Raw genomic sequence first — 22,537 nt, 5'->3', positions numbered from 1 at the left:
CTAACATTGACATTCTGTTAAAATGTCAGCAATTTAAAGAAAGTCAAGGGGATTAAATGACTTAATTGAATTTTAGCTAAGACAAGTGATATTTTTAGAGTTTTATCAAAAGGGAACATTTGATTTGTCAAATTTTGGTTCTCTATTGTCCTTACCAATTGTCCAGAGCTATTGTATTCCTACGAATGATCCTTTCTATTGCACTCTATTCTTGAAGCCCCCGTAAACATTAGAAGAATGTATCACCAAACCTGAACCATTGTATGTCAGTTGAGGTCTCAAAGATAATGTCGGTAGAGAGAACGATCATACAATTGGAATTTTGAACTCAGAGCCACTTTTTTTTCTGTCCGACACCTCATCTCTCACTACAATAATCACTGACGAGGGACAACTATCCCGAAACACTGTGTCTGCAAATTGAGGTTCTGAGTAACCACAATAACCACATTTTGCTACCTATTTAGACAGCATCTTATACATATAGAATCAACACTGGTAACCCAAAAGGAGTTACTAGGATGCTATAACGTCAATAAAAAAAATCTCTTTATTATTTTTATCATTAAAAAACAAGATAATCAGAGTATTTGCTCAGCAGACAATCAGGGAAGTGAAAATTAACAATTACAACCCTCCTAACAGGGGGAGGGGTTGGCGCAAGCACGCTGACATTATCAGTATGGATCAAATATATTCAGTATTTCAAAAGAATATCAACTGACTAGTGGGGGTAGAGACAGCCCACGAGACACAGTTCATACACGGACACAATAAAAAAAAAAATTTCCAAGGAAGTATCGATTTCTCTGCACTGTGTCCACCTCCACCATAAGTCAACACTCAGGTGATAAAAGTATACTCATCAGATCAGCATTATGGTAGCTACATAAGATTTAACCAATCTGAAGCCACGGGGAATAGCCTATAAGGGGATATCCCATAATAAAGTAAGCAAGGGGAATTTTTCTATATATATTTTTTACAGCTCCAAAGTGGAACTACATAAACAAGTACAGTTCCCCCTATTAGCCTCCTCTGCTTCAGATGGATCACACAAATATTAGAATATATCCATGGGTTAAGTAAAGCATGATCATTATCACAGAGCCACCTACATACTAGATGCAATGATTTTTACAGTCACAAATCTGAGCGGTCTGAATATCAGCGCGTCCGCAGCCACCACAACTCTACGCGTTTCGATTGCTTCTTCAGGATGTCAGTTGAGGTCTCAAAGATAATGTCGGTAGAGAAAACGATCATACAATTGGAACTTTGAACTCAGAGCCACTTTTTTTCTGCGCGACACCTCATCTCTCACTACATTAGTCACTGACTAGGGACAATCATCCCGAAACACCGTGTCTGCAAATTGAGGTTCTGATCTGGCATAAATGCTAAGTCATACGAAAATAATCATTGGAGGGTCAATTTAACTTCTAGGATTGCTACTTCCAATAGGTGGCTCAAGAGTTAGTCTTCTTCCTCCCTGAAGAGACAATTTGAATATTTTCCAGAGGAGCATTGCGGCTTAAAAGTCTCCTTGCTGGCATGCTGGAATGGTGTGTCAGTCTCCGTAAGGAGACTAGCTTCCCCTTTACACTACGTCTTAGCCTCTCATAAAGCCAGATCAGATCTTATACTTTGCACTGATGAGGTACAACCATCCCAAAACACCATGTTTGTAAATTGAGGATCTCATCTGGCATTAATCCTAAGTCAAGGCAAGATTCGTCAGAGAGGTCACTTTGACTTCTAGGATTGCTACCTCCAATAGGTGGCACCAGAGTTTGTCTTCTTCCTCCCTGAAGAGACAATTTGAATTAAACAAACATGAACACTAAATCAAGCTGAACACTGATGTTTATGGGGGAATCGGGACAGAGAGCCCTCTGCTGACAAAAGCTTACCCAACAGCTAGCTAGTGTATTGCCATCTTTAAAAGGGAGATGCAATGTTATTGAACTTCCGATATGTCATAGATGTGATATAATATTACATAAAGTATTTAAAGAAGTTCTCCCAGGAAGATTTTTTTTTAATAAATCTGTAGAAATGCGTACATACTTCAGTGTCAGTGTGTTAAGATGCTCACCTACTGCCGCATTCTCTGTTATCCAGCACTGTTCTGCTCCTCTTCTCAGTGAAGTCATACTATGCAGACTCTCTAGATCCCACTATGCTTTTCGTGACCTGGAAGTGCCTTTTACAATGCAAGTCCATGGAGCTTCAGAATGAGGCTCTATAGACTTACATTGTAAAAGAGACATCCAGGTCAAAAATAGAGTGGGCTGAATAGTCTAAAGTGGAGTGATGTCACTCAGAAAAAGAGCAGCATGGCACTGAATCCCATCAGTAGATGTGTAAATTAACACTTTTACTACATACAGATATACACTTTTTTATGATATACACTTTTTTATGAGAGGGTTCTTTAATGTCAAATCACCAACATGTTTTTAAAATAAAGACTTTTATTGAATATATATATACTTCACCACTGCTTAGTTTATTCTGCTACTTCAAGTCAATGCTAGTTTGTCTACAGTGATGTGCATATTTCTGAGAAACAGCAAAGGGGTCTGAACTATTTGAAAGACCTCGTGAAATCAGAAAACCAATGTGTTTAAAGGAAACCAATCACCAGGATTTTTGTATATAACTTAAAGCCAGGTCCTCACACAGGTCCTCCTAGGTCAATGGTATCATACTTATGCTAATTCTAACACAGGGAGGGGATAACTATGAAAACCCCCCCTAGCTATTATCTGATCCTCAGCTGCTGTCACTCAACAAGCTGATGATTTTATAAACTTTACTTTCTTGGATTTCAAAGCCTGAACATCCGAGCTGACCTCTACAGGTATGTATAGACTCAGCCTGATAGTGCCAGTATCCTGGTGATTGGTTCCCTTTAAAGCTTTTTTGACAGTTTCGATGGTTTTGTCCTACAGAGGATATTGGCAATCCATTTGCTGCTTCTATTGCCTTTCCTTGAAGTAATGTAATACAAAATTGTTGGCACCCTCAATGTAATATTTGGTTGCACACCAATTAGAAAAATTACTGCAATCAGTCACTTCATATAACCATCCACAAGCTTCTTACACCTCTCAGCTGGAATTTTGGACTCTTCTTTTCCTAACTGCTCTAGGTCTCTCATATATGAAAGCGCCTTCTTCCAACAGTAATTTTAAGATCTCTCCACAGGGGTTCAATGGGAATTATATCTGAACTCATTGTTAGAAACGTCAAAACCCTCCAGAACTTTGTTTCCATCCATTTCTTGGTGCTTCTTGAAGTATATTTGGTGTCATTATCCTGCTGGAAGACCAAGGATGGAAACCCAGATTTCTGACACTGAACACTACATTGCAACTCAAAATTGTTTGTTAATCTCCAGATTCATGATGCCTTACATACATTCAAGGTATCCAGTGCCAGAGGCAGCAAAACAACCTCAAAATATCTTTGAACCTCCACCATATTTAATTCAAGCTTATGTGTTCTATTCTTTATAGGCCTCATTCCATTTTTGGTAAACAGTAGAATGATGTGCTTTATCAAAAAGCTCTATCTTGGTCTCATCTGTCCACAAGACATTTTCCCAGAAGGATTTTTGCTCACTCACGTAAATTTGGGGAAACTGGTATCTTGCATTTTATGTCTCTGAGTCAGTAGTGGGGCTTTGTAGGTCGCCTGCCATAGCGTTTTATTCATGGAAATCTTGACTGATAGTTCGCCCTGACACTGATGCACCCTGAGCCTGCAGGACAGCTTGAATTTTTGGGGACCTTGATTGTGGCTGCTTGTTCTGTGACGCCCTGGACCACCAGAGGTCACAGTACACTAACACCACATACACACACCCTCCCCTGGTTAGGTACATCAGTCAAACAAAACCCTTATTGCCTTCCTCCAGGCTTGATGTCCACACCAGGTGGGACGGAGCCAGGTGGTTGACCCCGCCCACCGAGGAGTTCGCAGGCCTGGAGGCGGGGAAAAAGTTAGTTAGTTGAAGTTAAAGTTGAAGTGGAGAGGTGGAAGTGAAAGGAGCAAAGACTGTGTGTGTCTGGTTCGGAGCCCAGGCACAATCAGCATGGTTGGCAGATGGTGGTGGCCGTCTGCAGGAGTTGGTGGAGGTCAGCGGAACCGTAGGACCGGGGTCGGGCGGTGGCCCGCCGGTACCGAACCGGAGAGCAGATTGAAGCCAAGCACCAAGGCAGGGTACTCAGACCTCGACTAGGCTAGGAGCCGCCGTAAAGGTCAAATTCTCTGATTGCGGTCTGGACCTCAGGTGTCCATTCCCAACCAAGTCCCGTCAGAAGGCAACAGCCCAACCCGTCCGGATAAGAGCCACCGCCAAGGGCCAGAGATCTAAGGGCCAGCGATTGTGGGCAAAACGGGCTCTCCCGACACATACACGCCGGGGAGCGGACTACCTGTGGGAAGCCATAGGAGTCAAACACACATACAGGTGCAGGAAACAACAGCCACCATCAACCCCTCCAGGGAGAGTGAGAACACCGCAGCCGGCTGCGGGCCCCGTCCATCCAGCCGTTTGGTTTACCAGAGACTCTGTCCTTCTGTGTCTGAGTGAGTACAACAAGTGCCATCCGGCACCGCGCTGCACTGCAACGTTGCACCCGCGCCCACGCTGCCTCCCCGCATCGGCACCTGCACCTATACCTCCTCCCTGCTCCCCAACCGGGGCCCCGGGACCAACAGCCCCTACCCATGGAGGAGTCATCACCTCAGGTGCTCACCACCGTCGCTCCCGGGATCCCCCGTCACCAGCAGCGGTGGTGCCCACCATCACAACAACCCGTGGGTGGCGGCACAACCGACATCCCACCACAAACCTCCCCCTTTTCACTTGTGGGCGAGGAGGCGCTGCTCGAGCCCCGGGTCCGGCCCCGTGCTCGAGCCACCGAGGAGCAGTAGCACCGGACCCGAGCGCCAGCGAACCCCCAGGCGAGCGGCGTTCCCGACCCCTCCGCCTGCGACAGTTCCCCATCCGCACACTATCCTACGTTGCAACCTTTCATCAGTTTTTCTCTGTAGTCCACATTCAGTGAGATTACCTACAGTGCCAAAGGAAGATCAAGATCTTTGGAGATAGACGTGTAACCTTGAGATGTTGATATTTTTCAACAATTTTGATTCTCAAGTCCTCAGACAGTTCTCGTCTACTTTCTATTCTCCATGCTAAATGTGTGGCACAGAGACACACAATGCAAAGATTGTCATCTTCACCCCTCTTTATCTGGTTTCAGTTGTGATTTTCATTTTGCCCATACATGTTACCTACCACAGGTCAGTTTGAAAGAACATCACATACTTTTAACAAAGTTGCTTAGTATTAACAATTTTGTCCTGCTTATTTTTCAGATTTTGTGTGAAATTATGTCCAATTTGCTTTTTTTTCTCTATTTTTATGGTGTTGTTCCACTACACACAAAGTAAATAAACATGCATACAACAAAGTATGTGTAATTGCAAAAAATTCCTGGGATACATACTTCAGTTTCTGGAACAATTTCAAGGTGTCAACATTTTTAATCATGACTGTAGGATCTATCCCTATATACATTGTCAACACTTATTGGACACTAGAGGAATGTTTAGTACAACGCAAATGAGAAGGGATATGGAGACATTAATTTGTCAATTTACAGAGGAAGGGCACAATTTAGCGTTCTAAGAAAAGATTCTCCAGAACTTTTATCTTCTGGGCAAGCCAAGTATTTCCCCTAAAATAAAAAGAACAGAAGAGGGAACAAATGAACAACTGTTAAGAAAGCGAAGTGAAAGTTTAACCTCTGTCCATGAATATTATTTTAAATGATTTATTATTTTATCAAAATTGGAGACCAACATGAAAGCTATATAATCTATTTTGAAGTAAAAGAAGCAACATCTATGTGTCATGATTCATGCATGGCTCTGCCATTCCTGAACCGCTGCATGTATCCTGCCTCTGGGAGGGCATGTGGACCGAAAGCCCTGTGTTTCGCAAGGTTTTACGGTAATAATTGCTTGGTAGGGTGGGTACAATAGGTTATATAAGTCCATTATATCTTCTTAGATACCACTTGATTTTCAATTGGCAGCTCAACATGCCTCTGATACTATAAAGCCTCCAACTCCCCTGATGAATCAGTATTGAGGAAACGCATCGGGAAGGAGGACGTTGAGTGATACTGGGTATTGCCTGGGGTAATATGTGGTTTGCGATATTCCCCCCCATCAATTAGAAGGTAATACCAGTTTAATTGTTTTGCGGTGTGATAGCTGGTAAGCATAGATCCCACCGCTATCAATGATTGTATTTACTTGGCACTTTATCTTGTCCAAGCTGCCCCCCCTCCTTCTTTTATTATGCAAATGTCTGTAATGAATGCACCTACAATATAGTCATCTGTTTACACCCAAAGTGCAGACAGACACCTTATAAGAGCAATATTCTTTGGGCAAAAGTGCAATTATGAAGGAGCGATTGCCTACTCGTTGCACAATGCCACTTTAACACTGCTGTTTTTCTATGGCGTTCTAGGGTGCAAATGATAGTGAATTAACTGCATAAATTAAGGGCCTTGGTGAGAAGGAGGAGATTGTGATTGTTGGACAACCCTGTATTTATCCTATTCACATCTGATTCCTTTGGTCATATATAGTGCTAACACCTTGTGGTGTTATAATAATTAGGTGTCCCATTTTGTTATATTTTAATAATAAATATTAAAATTTAAATTTTAATTACCAGTGCTTTATTGTGCCTCTGGGAGGGGCCTGTTCGTTCTGGCCTTGTTCCGGGGGTCATGCCACCATATCTTGGTGCTGCTGCCTCTGGGACACTGCCAGTGATATTTCCTGCTCTGCTGTGTGCTGCGTTTCTGTGAGACGTTCTCTGGTTCTTGTCCTGCTACCCGGTACTGTTTGTGCTGACCTACTCTCCTTTTGCCTGACTTGACTTCCATCCCTCTTTCCTGACCTGACCTCCGTCCCACCGAACTGACCTAGCCTCCATTTCCCCGGCCTGTCCTTATCTCCGTTCCAACTGCCTGTCCATACCTCTGTCCCTCCTAACTATCCTTTTATTCATACCTCCCTGTCCTCCGTTCCTCCTTTCCTGTCCTGTGTTCCTCACATATTCCCTTGTGCTTACTTGCTCTCCCGGTATCTGACCTCGGCTCTGTTCTTTGACTTTGGCTTGTTTTCTCCTCGGTACTGATGTGACATCCCGGCTTAGATCCTGACTGATCAACTATCCCTGCTTTTGTTAGCAACCTCTAGTGGGCTTCTGTCTAACTACTCTCAGGAGTTCTTTTCCTACCTGAATCTCTGCGCCTTCTAGTGGTAGCTTGACATTATGAGATGTAAATCTTTTTTTAGTTCATGCAAGCAAAACCATGGATGTGCTTTCCTTTAGTTGAAGGGAAGATTCAGGTTGGTTCCTTAGCTCACTATCTAAGAAGGGCCAATGGTTTCTTGCCATCTCTTGAATGCCGAAACAGATGACCAGCCAGACCTTCCCCCTTGCAGTACCTTAGATGAAAGCCTGAAGTGTAAAATTTGCTAACATTCATAGCATAATACTATAAAATAATATTCACAGTACGTGATAGATCACTAAAGACGGAGGAAGCGCCGTCATTTCCAGAACACAATCGCAGACATTGCAGTTGTTTTTGGAACTTAAAATTTCAAGGATCCCAGACATTTCTGCTTGTAAAATCGAGAGCTAATGCTAATTAAATGAAAACAAAGATGACAGGCAATTCATCAGCCGATGAATACATATTTGCTCTTGACATATTTCATGCTGGAAAATTTCAACTCAGAATTGGAGATTCAGTGTTACAAATGCTTATTGAGTCAGGGGGCACCTGTAATATAATTGCTGAACATCCTTGACAGTGTTTGAAAGACTAAACTGAAACATATTCGGCAGTCATACATCCACGACATACCATTAGATGAGAGCAGGGAAGATGAAATGTATATTTAAATGCTTGTTTTTAGTCTTTTTAAAAATTGAATTTCTGCTGTCAGTTGATAAAATGTATTTAAGAAGAAAATATACATCAGAAGGTCTACATATATAGCAGAAAATGCATCAGAAGTTGTACATATACATCAGAAAATACATTAGAAGTTCTGCATATACATCAGAAAATACATCCAAACTTTTGAATTGTTATTGGGCCTAAAGGAAATCTATCACCAGGTTTTGCTACCTCATCTGAGAGCACCATAATATAAAGACAGAGACCCTGATTCCATCCATGTATCATTTAGCTTACTTGATGCAGCAGGTTTTTTTTTATTTCAATCATTTTTATTGTATTTTAAATTTGAACAAATAAAACAGAATTTAATTTCATTAATTAATTTCATTTAATTGATGCAGCAGTTTTGACACAATCAGAGTTCTTAGATGTAGAATATATCAGAGCACAGAAAGCTAACCCCACCCACACCACAACTCTCTATGTACATTGTCTATTGACAGTGAGCTGCTTATCACACAAGAGGGCATGCTTAGGCTACTTTCACACTTGTGTTGTTTTGCATCCGTCGCAATCCGTCACCTTGAGGAATTACGGTAAGTGGCAAAATATTTTGCAGGAATCCGTTTTTTTCCCATAGACTTCTATTAGTGACGGATTACGACGGATGGCCTTGCGTTGCATCCACCGCGTGACAGATCAGTCGTTTACTGACTGACTGTCAGGCAGGAGCAAAGCTGAATGTAACGTTTTTTGGAGCTGCAAACAAACGCACTCCGCAGGTGTCCGTCACAATCCGTCAAGAGCTATAATGGTTCTCTATGGTGCTGGATTCCACCGTAATCCATCACACGATGGAATCCAGTGCTGAATTCCGTCATGCTCTACTGAGCATGCCCAGCATGTTCGGCACACCCACTGGGATGTCCCAAACACAAACGGATCACGACGGATACGTCAAAAAATGGACGCACAATGGATGTAACAGACGCGATGGTTCAGTTTTTTCACAGGATTCCTGTGAACGGAGTCCTGTGAAATAACACATCCGTTGCATCAGTTAATATCTAAACAATGACGGATTTGTCATTGCGTCGTAACAACGGACCTGACAGATTGAAAAAAACACTGCAAGTGTGAAAGTAGCCTTAGATGACTTTGGCACAAGGTAGGTAGTTTGAGCAATAATAATGTCCTAGTGATAAAACCTTCATTGTATGTAACCAACAATACAAACCTTAATAAATGACAAATTGCTGAAATCTGTGTTTCACCTTTTATCTCCTACTGTCTTGAGGTTACATAGCAAAAACCTGCCAATGGATTTTCTTTAATAGTTTGATGGGCAATACTGTAAAGAGACAGCTTCCATTGTCTGTAGGCAACATGAAGTCCATAAACTGGTTTATCAAACTATATTCCAGTGTTTTCTACTTTTTACAGTTGAGTGAATCTGTCAAAATTCAGATACGTAATATGCACTAAAATTTGGTAGTGAAAATTGATTTGACACAAATTTTGAATGAGATTGATTGCCGTCTAAAAAAAAAAATGAATGGGCCAATAATGGATTAAAAAACAATAAATTATTATACTTAACCCACCCTTGACTTTACCTTGCTTCTTGCAGCTCACCATTGGCACCCTCCTTAGCTCCAGTCTCTTCTTCATTGTTTACCTATGCTTTTGGGGCAAGATAGGCTTTGACGTCCCTTATGATGTTGTGATATGCGCTTCCCACAAACCACCATGTGGGGCAATGTGTTTTATGAGATCCTAACATCAGAATATACATTAAAGTATAAAAGACTACTGAAGTGTCGGCTTAGAATGAAGAGGAGGCTAATGACGAGGCAGGCATCTTAGGATGCCAGCGGAAGACTATCGGAAAGCTGTAGTAGCAGGGACAGGTGAGGGGATATTTAAGTATGATATCATATTGTTATTATCCTGTTCCCTGATTGTAGAAACCCATCACAAATCAAATTCCCCAAATTTGTACTCACAAAAATCTGACAGTTTTCAGTTATTCTAAATTAATGTAGTACATTCTGAACTAAATTGCTCAATATTGCTACTTTTTGCTAAGCTCCGTTGGAAAAAAAATCACAGTCACATTATTGCACAATTTCATCCAATTTTTGTCATGTCCCCACCGGAGTCTGCTCCTGCAATTTCTGCTCCACTCACCAGGCGACGCCATGTTCCCGCCATGGATAGTGCTGGTGATGGGAGAGGAGCCGGTGCCCATGGCTCTGCTGAGCGCAGGCTCCGCACATCCACTAGGCTCAGCTTTCCTGTAACCTGCAGTACTACTGGCTGACTCTAGGTGGCATGAGTCTTCCAGCTGAAGTTGCCATCATTCACCTGCAGCCAATAGGAAGACACCACACCCTTCTTATTCCCCCTCCTGTCATGTGACCACTGCCAGAGATAGTTTGTATTCCTGGTTCCTGTGCTGTTTGTATTTTGATTTCTGTGCACTGACCTTGCTTGTGTTCTGACTACCCTCCTGCCTGTCGTTTATGTACTTCGCTGCCCGATCTGGATTTGACCTCTGCTTGTTTCTGATTACGTCCTTGCCTGACGATTCTGTCCCTGTTCTGCAATTCCTGGTTTGACCCTGCCTGACGACTACTCTCTCAGACTGCAGCCTTCCACAGGTAGTGATCTCCAGGGCCCTGTGTAATTCCAAATCCCTGTATAGAGGTGGGTTAAAGGGTTTTAGGGTTCAGGGGGTCCTGCATGGTGAGTGGCTTCCCTCTAGCCTGCCCATTACAGCCCATTTAAATCTGTGGATCCAGGCAGGCGTTCCAATTTTGGATTGTCTTTTCTCAAAAATGAAATGATTATTCTGTATGTGTCTTTATGTGTCCAGTAAATGTTTGTAAGTGTGATAGATGTAACAATAATATATTGCGTTTGCATTTAGAGAAACTGGAAACTTTAAGAACATTTTTGCAAAGGTTATGGTAGCCACATCTTTGCCCATGGCTACTGACGTAGTCAGAATTTTTGGAACTTTGAGTTATAAAGAATATTGTTAATGTTCTGTCTAAACTGTGTGCTCTCGATAGGATCAATGGGTTTAAAATTTCAAATCTTGCAGAAAGAATTGAGTTGGCCTTGTTGATTGTCATTATGATTGTTTGTAAGCTAGTGCAACAGAGAGAACTGAGACAGGGAGCATTAAAATAGCAGTGTTATATTTTGACATTGGATGTAATGGCTTTTTTTTATGGGTTTGATTGTGAGCTGAGACCTCTAGCTAATTTATGACACATGTTTTGAATTGTGTTTCATTTTCCATTGTTGATCATGCAACTCACTTAGACGATAAAGCACCACTCCAGCGTTTTTTTATTTTTTAGAGCCTAAGTGGCACTTTAAGTCTAGATCCCATGTCCCCAGTCTTATATTGACCCTTCAGCGTTTTCATCCTTTTTCGGAGTCGCCCCGGTCCAGTGGCATTATCTTGTACCCGTAACATCTGACTGTTACATCACAAGTAATGATGGCTGAGTGTGTTCGCCACTGCTCGTTACTCTATCTAGTATCGGGTTACTCCGAGTAAACTTGAGTAATAAGTATAATGGAAGTCAATGGGGAACTTAAGCATTTGCAAACTCAGATGCTCAAGGCTTGATGAAGTAACGGGCAGTGATAAGCACTCCCACCCATCAATAATCAAAAGGTTGCTATTCAAGTCTCTGAGAGCCATAACAAGGCCAGAATAAGGCTCTCATAGCCTTGTATTGAAGATTGACCTCCAGCTTCAACCATGAAAAAATAGAGCTGCCAGAAGGTCACAAACTGCTGGAGACTGAGAGAAGCAACGCTAAAAACAGATGAAGACACTGGAGGGTGAGTATAAGAAAATATGCAGTGGACTTAGATTTGAGGAACCACTCCAGTGGTGAAATAAAAAAAAAACGCTGGATTGTTGCTTTCATAAAAGTCACAAGCCAGGGATGTATTTACGGGGAATGATCAGGGTATTTGCCCTGGGCGCAGCCTGCAGAGGGGGCGTTGATGTCTCCCCAGTTGCTGCATCTTGCCGCACCCCATAGTGGGAGTTGGCTCTTCTCTGAACTGGCAATCAAGCTTGGCAGACGGCTCAGAGAAGGTGCAGCACAATGGCTCCCTGTCATTGGGTGTCTTTCAGACAATTGAAGGCCTGACCTTTGGCACTTCCAGGTCAGGGTGACATCAACAGCGTGATCAGATAACATGTATAGAGAGGCCACAAGCATTATGTCGAGGAGGGGGAGTTTGATGATAGGGAACAGTACAGAGATTGGGCAGTATAGGGAGACACAGTGTGAAAGGACAGTGTGAATCGGGGACTTAGTATGGAAAAAGGAGTCAGTGTGGAGTTGCATGTACCATAAGATGGAACAGTGTGTGGGTCATTTTTTGTACAGGAAGCCCCGAGTGCCAGAAAGCCTAAGAACCTTTACACAAGCAACTGTGACTTGTATGTGTCTGATGTATGATTTGGCTGTGTTGTCTTACAGCAAAATCTGACTGATAAAATAGTCAAGCAACAAAAAAATACAAACTAGTTGTACAATATTTTATTTGTCCTATGTCTTCTCTGTGTGAGTTGCTGTTGCGCCATGCATTTCGCTGTGTTGCCTCAGCCTGCTATCCTTTATGGCACAAAACAGCTTAGAGGTTGCATCAGGCATGAGCCAAATACTAGCCATTGTCATCATCATATAATTCACATGTTTAAAGAAGTTTCCCTTGAGGAGAATTTATTACCCAATACCCAGTGCTCTTTATGCACTAGTCTTGATGAGGGGATGTGCTCGAATCAGTTGCCTCTTCAAGAAACAAGAGCATCAGACGAGTGGCATGCACCGCTATGTGCACCTCACTTCTAATTTTCCACTAGTCCCTTTTGCAGTAAGTATTTCACAAGTGGCGGTCACCACTAAAGATGAGCGAACCCAAGGTTCGGTGTTTGGTGTTTGGTTTTTGGCTGAACACCAACTTTTTTTTAAAAAAAAAGAAAACACAGTTTGGGTTCTAAATTTGGGGGCTGTATGCATGAACTTCACTCCCGCGGACATCGTTGGGCTTGGGTACACTCGGTGCTCAGCCTAGTGCAAGATGCTTGCAGTGTTTGAATAGCTCACACTGAGTATTGAGTGATCAGATGTAGTGTGCAACCCCCAAAAAACTGGAAATCCTCGGCCCTGGAAGGGATCTGCTTATGGCTGGCTGTATGTGGGTCGAGAACTGCCCTATAATTGACTTCCATTGTGGTTCAGGCTAAGGGCGGCTTTGCATGTTGCAACATCGCACGTGCGATGTCGGTGGGGTCAAATCGAAAGTGACGCACATCGGGCGTCACTTTCGACATTGTAGTGTGTAAATTCTAGATGATATGATTAACGAGCACAAAAGCGTCGTTATCGTATCATCGGTGTATTCTTCGACATTTCCATAATGCCGGTGCCGCGACAGGTACGATGTAGTTCCTCGTTCCTGCGGCAGCACACATCGCTGTGTGTAAAGCTGCTGGAGCGAGGAACATCACCTTACCTGCCGCCGGCGGCTATGCGGAAGGAAGGAGGTGGGCGGGATGTTTACATCCTGCTCATCTCCGCCCCTCTACTTCTATTGGCCGCCTGCCGTGTGACGTCGCTATGACGTTGTACGACCCGCCCCCTTAGGAAGGAGGAGGAACGCCAGCCAGAGCGACGTCGCACGCCAGGTGAGTGCATGTGAAGCTGCCGTAGCGATAATGTTCGCTACGGCAGCTATCACAAGATATCGCTGCTGCGACGGGGGTGGGGACTATCGCGTGCGACATCGCAGCATCGGCTTGCGAGGTCGCAACGTGCAAAGCCCACCTAAGTCCAAACCCTTGGAGGTATGGCTGCATGCACCAAACCGAAGCGAACTTCCATGGCTTCACTCAAGTCTAGTCACCACACCCCATCCCGCTCCAGCTTTGCCCACTTTGTCGGAGCTAGGAAAAACTGGCATGATGCCAAAAGTTGCAGATTTTTAGCACAGTAGAGAGTTTTATGACTTTTTAAAGCTTTTAAAAGCTGTGATGAATCGGCCTCTATGACTTGTATTTTCTCTTTTTGCAAATCCTAGTCTAATCTAGTAATATGGCCATGTGCCTAAGCTTTTATGGCTACCTGGCCTTTTATTATACTAAGTTTGTAACTTTCCTCCTAGAATAAAAATGTGTTAATGGTAGTCAATAGGGATGATCGAATACTTCGATTATTTGGCTTTGCGAATACTTTCGGAACACCTCGCCGCTATTCGACTATTCGATGCGCAATGTAAGTCTATGGGAAGCCCGAATAGTTCCAAATAGCTGTTATTCGGGTTTCCCATAGACTTTCATTGCGCGTCGAATATTCGCGAATAGTCGAATAGCGGCGAGGTATTCAGAATATATTCGCGAAGCCAAATAATCGAAGTATTCGATCATCCCTAGTAGTCAACCTAAGCAGTCTAAAGTGAATATTTCCAATACTGGTTCGTCAAAGACCCCAAAGTTGGGATTTTTTCAGCTTTTTTTTTTCCTTCTTTTACATAAACTTTCAGACTAAAATACTTAAAGTCTGTTCACCTTATGTGTATTGTTATTTATAGAACGCATTACATTACCATAGCAAATTAATCCAGAGGACATAAAAAAGAAGTCTGTTTTAAGTAACTGAATGATGTGTTTTCTGGGCTGTTAAAACTGTTTTGCAGAAATAAATTACTAATGCAACTGATGAACCCCGCAGCTGTTTAACACAAAATCAAGTGAAGACGATTCGGTTTGCTGCTGAGTTGCATTATTTTAATTAGCTAAGCAGCAATTTATTTATGCCAAGATGTGTTCGTAGTCCTTTGCCAAAAATTCCCTGGTTAGGTGATTGTGGATTCCAGCCCAGAAAGGCTGCATGGCCAATGTACGCTTAGGAACAGAGAGAATGTAGTCATGAAACAGACTGAGCAAGCAAACGCTGATAGGAAGGATGCATTAGCCGTCTTTGACAGGGCTTGCTTAGGAAACACACTTTTTTCTGTTCCAATAAAAAAAAAAATGTATTCTCAAATTAGCATTTTTTTTTCAGACAAGTGATATTTTTAAAAATGAAACTTTTATAAAGAGAATTAAAGAATATTTTTAGATAATAGTAATGTATATACTGTAAAATGAATTTCAAAGAACTAAATAGGCTGATTTTGTCACCAAGACAGAAGCAATGGGCGTTTCTCAGTCATTTTACCCTCTAGTCATGAGTCATGACATTTGAGCCCTTTCCGCGCTTCTTGCTAGAATTTCGGTTCTCCTAGGTAAGAAAGTCCTGCACAAGAATTTTACACCAGAGAAAAAGGTAATAGTACCAATTAAACCATGTGATATTGACCTGATGGAGGAGATGAAATTCTCCGAAACGCGTTGTTAATAAAATCACCATTGAACCTCTCTTGGAGTTTTTCGCTCAATCATGGCAGTGCAACATTAACCCTCCTGCACCTGTCATGCTTGCCAAGTGTGACGAGTGTGACATGTGCGTTGAAACCTATGGGCATCTGATGAACAACAAAAAATACAGCAAACAAAGGGAACACCAGGGACACAATAACAACAGAGGGCACTGGAGCTAGTGAGAGGGGTAGATTGGACATCTCCTATCCTCACCTGCAGCTGTCCCTACTCTCCTTGCTAGTCCCTCTATAGTCTCTGCAACTGTTGTTGAGCAGGAACCTGAGACCCTGAGAAGCCCTGTCGATGCCCTGGCTAGTGAGAGGCAGGTGAGGTTCACTAGACCCACTGCTGTACTAATAAGACACAAGGGAAGGATAAACAACTCTACAGTAACTTAGACCCTTAGAAGCCCTGTCAATGCCCTGGCTAGTGAGAAGCAGGTGAGGTTCACTATACCCACCACTGCACTAATAATACACAAGGGAAGGAAAGTCAAACCAGGGAAACAGCAATGAAAATAGGATAAAGCCAGAGCTAAGGACAACTCCGCAGCAGGACCTTCCACCAAGGTGGCCAGAGAAAAATGAGTTTGTATCTTCAGCAAGGATTGCTGGGAAACACCACTACTTAAATCTGAAGGGGCATGGCTACAATGCAGCTGTAGCTGAAACACTCAGCTATGAACTGCTGGACAACAAAACTGACATTAACTCATAAGGCACTGAATGAAATGAAATCACGAAAGAGTCCCAGATGGATATGAGGGATTCCAACCCTGAATCCGTCACTAGTCTCTAAAAATAGAGAGACAACCATGACAGCACCAGCTTGAATTCACCTTTCAGGTGGGGCTGTAGTGGTGTAGTGTTTTATGTTATCATAGTGGTTGTGACTGTTACGACCTCTCAGGGTGAGCCTCTTTGAGTGCTTTACTTTTATTGTTTCACCCAGATAAGACCCTATTTGCTCTCTTTTGTCTTCCAGCCTTTTATAAATCAATGTATCAACAATAAACAAAAATCTGGCCCTGCAATAATACCTCAATATAGCAAATAATATAACCGGTATACATATAAATAGAATATCAGAACAAATAACAACTAAATAGAACACACTTGCAATAATAAGCCCTACAATGGGTAAATAAGCATAAAATATCGGTAATGAAAAAGGCAGCACTACTAATCATAAAATAATAATAATTGGAAGGACCTGTAAAGCTGGTGTCACACATAACGACGACGACAACGACGTCGCTGCTACGTCACCATTTTCTGTGACGTTGCAGCGACGTCCCGTCGCTGTCGCTGTGTGTGACATCCAGCAACGACCTGGCCCCTGCTGTGAGGTCGCCGGTCGTTGCTGAATGTCCAGCTTCATTTTTTGGTCGTCACTCTCCCGCTGTGACACACACATCGCTGTGTGTGACAGCGAGAGAGCGACGAAATGAAGCGATCAGGAGCCGGCACTGGCAGCTGCGGTAAGCTGTAACCAGCGTAAACATCGGGTAACCAAGGGAAGACCTTTCCCTGGTTACCCGATGTTTACGCTGGTTACCAGCCTCCGCTCTTGCTGCCAGCGCCGGCTCCTGCACTGTGACATGTGGCTGCAGTATGCATCGGGTAATTAACCCGATGCATACTGTAGCAAGGAGAGCAAGGAGCCAGCGCTAAGCAGTGCGTGCGACTCCCTGCTCTCTGAACTGTGACATGTAGCTGCAGCACACATCGGGTTAATTAACCCGATGTGTGCTGCAGGAGAGCAAGGAGCCAGCGCTAAGCGCGGCTCCCTGCTCTCTGAACTGTGACATGTAGCTGCAGCACACATCGGGTTAATTAACCCGATGTGTGCTGCAGGAGAGCAAGGAGCCAGCGCTAAGCGCGGCTCCCTGCTCTCTGAACATGTAGCACAGCGACCTTATGATCGCTGCTTCTGCTGTGTTTGACAGCTAAGCAGCGATCATAACAGCGACTTACAAGGTCGCTGTTACGTCACCGAAAATGGTGACGTAACAGCGACGTCGTTGTCGCTGTCGTTTAGTGTGACACCAGCTTAAGTTGAGCTAGAGAAGGAAGGGAGAATGCCTTGTGTACCCCTAATGAATCTATTGGTCTAGTTTTAATACACTTTGGACATTCTTCCTCTCTCTTTTGCTTCAACATACTAGTCCTTCCTATACTCATTATTTTATGGCCTACTGTGCTGGTATTCTACACTTATTTCAACACAATTTTACCCAGAGAGTATGAAGAGTGGTGATTAGTGATGAGCGAGTACTAAAAAGCTCGGGTGCTCGAAGCTCGGGCCGAGCCTCCCAAGATACTCGTGTACTCGGCCCGAGCAACGAGCCCAATGTTATCCTATGGGAGACCCGAGTATTTTTGTGAAATGACCTCCCGGCAGCATGGAGAAACCCTAAAAATGGCACAAAAGTCTCAGAAGAGTGCTCAAATGACATGGCAACAGCATGGGGAAGACCCCTTGAAGCATTTATCACTCAAAAGTCACAGCTGTGAACAATTTTGTCCGCGTTTTACGCCATTTTTACGGACTCACCAGAAAACCTTCCAAAATGACCCCAAAATGATTTTTCATGGCAGAAATGTTAAGGGCACATACCCAATAGTGAGATAGAGCTGGTGTATGTTACTTTTTGAGATTAATACATGAAAGATTTTACGTGAAAACATTGTGTGGCACTCCGATGTCCCTGAGAAGAGACGTACATGAAGGCCTCTTGAGTCTAATGTGCCCATTTTGAGGAAGTGAGTCTTTGTAGTATTTTCCTTTGCCAGGGCAGTCCAAAATTGTGAGGTTCACCAATGTCCCTGGATAGAGACGTGCATGATGGCCTGTAAACCTGAAGTGCCCATTGTAAGGAAGTGGGTCTATTTTAGTATAGCCCTTTGCCAGGGCAGCCAAAAATTGGGAGGCTCCACATTGTCCCTGGATAGAGACGTGCATGATGGCCTGTAAACCTGAAGTGCCCATTGTAAGGAAGTGGGTCTATTTCAGTATAGCCCTTTGCCAGGGCAGCCAAAAATTGGGAGGCTCCACATTGTCCCTGGGTAGAGACGTGCATGATGGCCTCAAAACATTAAGTGTCCATTTTAAGGAAGTGGGTCTATTTCAGTATAGCCCTTTGCCAGGGCAGCCAAAAATTGGGAGGCTCCACATTGTCCCTGGATAGAGACGTGCATGATGGCCTGTAAACCTGAAGTGCCCATTGTAAGGAAGTGGGTCTATTTCAGTATAGCCCTTTGCCAGGGCAGCCAAAAATTGGGAGGCTCCACATTGTCCCTGGATAGAGACGTGCATGATGGCCTGTAAACCTGAAGTGCCCATTGTAAGGAAGTGGGTCTATTTCAGTATAGCCCTTTGCCAGGGCAGCCAAAAATTGGGAGGCTCCACATTGTCCCTGGATAGAGACGTGCATGATGGCCTGTAAACCTGAAGTGCCCATTGTAAGGAAGTGGGTCTATTTCAGTATAGCCCTTTGCCAGGGCAGCCAAAAATTGGGAGGCTCCACATTGTCCCTGGGTAGAGACGTGCATGATGGCCTCAAAACATTAAGTGTCCATTTTAAGGAAGTGGGTCTATTTCAGTATAGCCCTTTGCCAGGGCAGCCAAAAATTGGGAGGCTCCACATTGTCCCTGGATAGAGACGTGCATGATGGCCTGTAAACCTGAAGTGCCCATTGTAAGGAAGTGGGTCTATTTCAGTATAGCCCTTTGCCAGGGCAGCCAAAAATTGGGAGGCTCCACATTGTCCCTGGATAGAGACGTGCATGATGGCCTGTAAACCTGAAGTGCCCATTGTAAGGAAGTGGGTCTATTTCAGTATAGCCCTTTGCCAGGGCAGCCAAAAATTGGGAGGCTCCACATTGTCCCTGGATAGAGACGTGCATGATGGCCTGTAAACCTGAAGTGCCCATTGTAAGGAAGTGGGTCTATTTCAGTATAGCCCTTTGCCAGGGCAGCCAAAAATTGGGAGGCTCCACATTGTCCCTGGATAGAGACGTGCATGATGGCCTGTAAACCTGAAGTGCCCATTGTAAGGAAGTGGGTCTATTTCAGTATAGCCCTTTGCCAGGGCAGCCAAAAATTGGGAGGCTCCACATTGTCCCTGGGTAGAGACGTGCATGATGGCCTCAAAACATTAAGTGTCCATTTTAAGGAAGTGGGTCTATTTCAGTATAGCCCTTTGCCAGGGCAGCCAAAAATTGGGAGGCTCCACATTGTCCCTGGATAGAGACGTGCATGATGGCCTGTAAACCTGAAGTGCCCATTGTAAGGAAGTGGGTCTATTTCAGTATAGCCCTTTGCCAGGGCAGCCAAAAATTGGGAGGCTCCACATTGTCCCTGGATAGAGACGTGCATGATGGCCTGTAAACCTGAAGTGCCCATTGTAAGGAAGTGGGTCTATTTCAGTATAGCCCTTTGCCAGGGCAGCCAAAAATTGGGAGGCTCCACATTGTCCCTGGATAGAGACGTGCATGATGGCCTGTAAACCTGAAGTGCCCATTGTAAGGAAGTGGGTCTATTTCAGTATAGCCCTTTGCCAGGGCAGCCAAAAATTGGGAGGCTCCACATTGTCCCTGGATAGAGACGTGCATGATGGCCTGTAAACCTGAAGTGCCCATTGTAAGGAAGTGGGTCTATTTCAGTATAGCCCTTTGCCAGGGCAGCCAAAAATTGGGAGGCTCCACATTGTCCCTGGATAGAGACGTGCATGATGGCCTGTAAACCTGAAGTGCCCATTGTAAGGAAGTGGGTCTATTTCAGTATAGCCCTTTGCCAGGGCAGCCAAAAATTGGGAGGCTCCACATTGTCCCTGGATAGAGACGTGCATGATGGCCTGTAAACCTGAAGTGCCCATTGTAAGGAAGTGGGTCTATTTCAGTATAGCCCTTTGCCAGGGCAGCCAAAAATTGGGAGGCTCCACATTGTCCCTGGGTAGAGACGTGCATGATGGCCTCAAAACATTAAGTGTCCATTTTAAGGAAGTGGGTCTATTTCAGTATAGCCCTTTGCCAGGGCAGCCAAAAATTGGGAGGCTCCACATTGTCCCTGGATAGAGACGTGCATGATGGCCTGTAAACCTGAAGTGCCCATTGTAAGGAAGTGGGTGTATTTCAGTATAGCCCTTAGGCAGGGCAGCCAAAAATTGGGAGGCTCCACGTTGTCCCTGGGTAGAGACGTGCATGAGGGCCTCAAAACATTGTTCCCATTGCAAAGGAGCGGGTCTCCTGTCGTTGTAATGTCCATTCTGCAAAGAATGGGCGAAAAAATTTACCACTGGGGGTATACCTGAAACAAAGACCTAACTATTGTAACGGTCATCATGATGGCGCATGAGGAGAAGGAGGAGCAGTCCAGCGATTATCCAAAGTCGAGAAGTGTACCCATGGGTGAGTGGAGGTACATGGCAAACTTTAAACTCCGCTCTCATTTGCTGGTGGTGTGGTGAAGTCTGGCCCAATCCAACCCTTGTTCATCTTTATCAGAGTCAGCCTGTCAGCATTTTCAGTTGACAGGCGGGTGCGTTTATCTGTAATGATTCCACCTGCGGCACTAAAAACACGCTCTGACAAAACGCTAGCAGCAGGGCAGGCCAGAACTTCCAAGGCGTAGAGAGCCAATTCATGCCACGTGTCCAGCTTGGATACCCAATAATTGTAAGGCACAGAGGAATGTCGGAGTACAGTTGTTCGATCTGCAAGGTACTCCTTCAGCATCTGGGCAAACTTAGGATTTCTTGTGGCACTACCCCGCACCTCAGGGGCTGTGGTACGTGAGGGGCTGAGAAAACTGTCCCACATCTTAAAGACTGTTCCCCTACCTCTGGCGGATTGGACTTGTGCCTCTCTCGGCTGTACGCCTCGGTTGTCCACTGATTCCTGACCTATGCCGCTAGCGTTTTGTGAGGGGAATGCTTTGCCTACTTCCGTGAGTATGGCCTTCCGAAACTGCTGCATTTTGGTTGACCTCTCCTCCACGGGAATAAGAGACAAAAAGTTCTCCTTGTAGCGTGGGTCTAACAGTGTTACCAACCAGTAATGATTGTCGGCCAAGATGTTCTTAACGCGAGGGTCACGAGACAGGCAGCTTACCATAAAGTCAGCCATGTGCGCCAGACTCTTAACAGCCAGGACTTCAGTAGCCTGACCAACAAGATGACTGAACATGCTGTCCTCCTCCTCCTCCTCCTCCTCCTCCTCCTCCTCATCTACCCTGTCCTCTGGCCAGCCACGCTGAATCGAGGATATGACTGGTGTGCATGTCATATCCTCAATTTGGCCGGAGAGTTGCTCCATGTCTTCATCCTCCTCCTCGTCATAGTCCTCCACTGCACGTTGTGATGAGACGAGGCTGGGCTGTGTGTTATCACCCACACCCACTACTGTTTCTTGCTGCAACTCATCGCGCTCCGCCTGCAATGCATCATGTTTGTTTTTCAGCAGGGACCGTTTTAGAAGGCAGAGTAGCGGTATGGTGACGCTAATAATGGCGTCATCACCACTCACCATCTTGGTGGAGTCCTCAAAGTTTTGGAGGATGGTACATAGGTCTGACATCCATCTCCACTCCTCAGGTGTTATGTGTGGAGTTTGACCCATTTCCCGACGGCTTAGGTGATGCAGGTACTCAACAACTGCCCTCTTCTGCTCACATATCCTGACCAACATGTGCAGAGTTGAATTCCAACGCGTGGGGACATCACACACCAGTCTGTGAGCCGGAAGATGCAAACGGCGCTGAAAGCCGGCAAGGCCGGCTGAAGCAGTAGGTGACTTTCGAAAATGTGCAGACAGGCGGCGAACTTTTACCAGCAGATCAGACAGCTCTGGGTATGACTTTATAAACCGCTGAACCACGAGGTTGAGCACATGGGCCACGCATGGAACATGTGTCAGCTGGCCTCGCCTCAAAGCCGCCACCAGGTTCCGGCCATTGTCACAAACGACCTTTCCTGGCTTTAGGTTCAGAGGTGTGAGCCAGTGATCTGCCTGCTGTTTCAGAGCTGTCCACAGCTCTTCTGCATTGTGGGGTTTGTCACCTA

Source organism: Anomaloglossus baeobatrachus, chromosome 4 (genome assembly GCF_048569485.1).
Source record: "Anomaloglossus baeobatrachus isolate aAnoBae1 chromosome 4, aAnoBae1.hap1, whole genome shotgun sequence".
Lineage (NCBI taxonomy): Eukaryota > Metazoa > Chordata > Amphibia > Anura > Aromobatidae > Anomaloglossus > Anomaloglossus baeobatrachus.
This window is presented reverse-complemented; position numbering follows the sequence as displayed.